Here is a 2,762-nt window from a genome sequence, read left to right as displayed (position 1 = left end):
CTCCTGGACGTCGTTCCAAAGGCGCTCAGAGCGCAGCCCACAGACCCGTTTGACCTAATAAGACTCAAGCAAATCATTCTGATTCGGAACCATTGAACACTAAAAAGTTTTCTGTAAAATATTTTATTAGCAGTCTTTATTTCGTCGAAGCATCTAACTTCGAGTTCACACCTCTGCACCTTCCCATCTCCGGGGCTCGGTCTGACCCTCTGTCACATTCTGATTTGCATGGCATCTGATGGGAGCCTCGGCGGAAATTGACTACGCTCCTCACCATCTGCACAGCAGGCGTGATGCGGGGGGTTTCTTCCTGACTTCCGGGAGTCCAGGACAGTGGAGACTTTAGAGGTGAAGCATGTGTGCGCACGCGCATGCACACACACACACCCCAGGGACACACACACACACCCCAGGGATAGACACACTCACCCCCCCCAGGGATAGACACACACACACACACACACACACCAGGGATAGACACACACTCACAGACACACACCAGGGATAGACACACATACACACACACACACACACACACACATGCACACACCCCAGGGATAGACACACACACACTCCCCAGGGGTAGACACACACACACACACACTCCAGGGGTAGACACACACACACACACACACACACACACACACCCCAGGGACACACACATGCACACACCCCCCAGGGACACACACACACACACACCAGCCCCCGCCAGCCCTCAGTTGGCTCCATCGGGAAGCCAAGACCAGGCCAGGGCAGAGGAGGGCCCCTCTCCACGGGACAGGAGTCAGCTCAGCCTCCGAGCCAGTAGGGACAAGCCCATGCTGGGTGGCGGTTGGGAGGGGGCAGGGGGAGGGTTGCGGGCCACCCTCCCGTGTCAGCTTTCTGTTCAGTGGCAGCAAGCCCCTGATGAATAGCCACTAAGCTAGGATTCTAGTATTGCACTTTATGCTTTACAAGGTATTTTCATGTGTATTTGTACATTACAAATAGGAGGCAACAGGGCAAAGCAAAATAAAAAAGACAGACCTGGGGTCAGACTGTGGCTCAAATTCCCATTCGCTCTTCCCTGGCATCAGACCCGAGACCTCACCCGCGCCCCCCACCTCTCTACCCCCACGGACGCCGGCATTCGGCATCTGCAGAATGAACACACCGCGCCCCCCACGGCCCTCGCCTGGCAGCCAAGCCAGATCTGGGTCCCCTCCCCCTGGGCCCCCAGGGCCTGGCACACTGGCACCAGCGGCTGTGTTTGCGGGGTGAGGGGAGGGACCGAGGGCCCACGCGGCCCCCAGCGCAGTGTCCGGGACGCCCGCCAGGGGACTGCACTCCGTACGCCGCGACAGGGGTGCGTCCAGCTGTCCCTGACCTCCTGGTAGCGCCCTTGCCAAGGCACGACAGTGTTCCCTGGGAACACGGGCTTCCTGTGGGTCTCCAGGATGAGCCTTTTCCTGGTCCTGAAGGCCCCCTTGCCCAAGGTGACTTCATCAGACTCCAGCATCTTCCATGTAAAGGGTTGCTTCCCTCCCTGGGGAGGGGTCCCCACTGCACCCTCGTGGGTCCCTTGGAAGAACTGACCCTCAGGCTGATCCTCGGCGAGATGAGGATCAAAGCAGGCACCATCTGACTGCGGCACGCTTGGAAGGCTCCCAAGGGGCAGCTGGCGCCAGAGCCCAGGCCCCGCAGCTGTCCTGGGGGTGGGTTAGGAGCCCCCTTCTCCCCTGACGAGCCAGCCTCAAAAGCCATACTCTTTGGACTTGCGCTTTTCCCTCTCCTAACACCAGAGGGGCCACACATCTTTCATGCAAGATGTCATTCCTCCTTCTAAATGAAGAATCACAGAGACGAAAGGAACATTTGAGGCATTACCTTCAGAACGTAGGAGAATTAAATCTGGGAAGCTGGCCCGGACTCAGTTCCGGTGTAAGAAAGACGGCAGATGGGCACACACCTCTGAACCACCACGAGTCACAAAAAACAAGTCAGCGCATGGTTTGGACGTTAGCTTCGGTCACGGGAATAAGAGGTTGTGTCTAACTCCCTGGACGGACACGCAAAGACCAGATTTGCATCACCGCTGCCCAGGGTTTGTGAGGAGAAGGTGCCAGCAGGGGGCACCTGCTGACCGGGAGGGGGCGCAGGCCACAGCGTCCCAGGACCCACAGCCTCACTTACGGCGCCTGAAGGCTAAGCAAACCCTCTGCTGGCCACATGCCAGCTGGCACCCCATCACTTGCATACGCATTTTCCTCCAAGCAGCGACAGCCCCCCCATCCCACAAGCCCTCCGCCTCAGTGCTTCGTCTGCTAAGGGACGAACGTAATTTATTAACAGTGGAAAGCTGACATGCAGGGAGCATGACCGCCTAGGAAATCATTCCTTCTGAGGGCGCAGGCACACTTGGACCTCCAGGGGTCTCACTGTTTCCTTCTGCAATGACTGAGACACAGCTTGGTGGGCTCCGAGCGCAGGCTCGGCCCAGCAATGCACACCCCCCGCCCCCAGCCAGCCGGTCCTTAGCAGGGTCACACACCTGCCTCTGAGGGCTCACCTGGAGGGAAAGAGGTCTTTAAATACTGACTGCACCTGGCGTCACTGTGGTGTGAGCAAAGCCATCCCTCCCCACCCCCTCGGTTTCTCCAGGCTCTTCCTCTGTGGGACTTCCCACCTGTGACATCTTGCACGCCAATCTGTCTTGAAATTAAACAGAGACTTTATAGTCTGGAAGACAAGGCCACATTTGCCCAGAACAATGAAACTCAATG

The sequence above is a fragment of the Suricata suricatta genome, chromosome 5 (assembly GCF_006229205.1).
Source record: "Suricata suricatta isolate VVHF042 chromosome 5, meerkat_22Aug2017_6uvM2_HiC, whole genome shotgun sequence".
Classification (NCBI taxonomy): Eukaryota; Metazoa; Chordata; class Mammalia; order Carnivora; family Herpestidae; genus Suricata; species Suricata suricatta.
The sequence above is the reverse complement of the archived record's forward strand: the minus strand, read 5'-3'. Positions refer to the sequence as shown.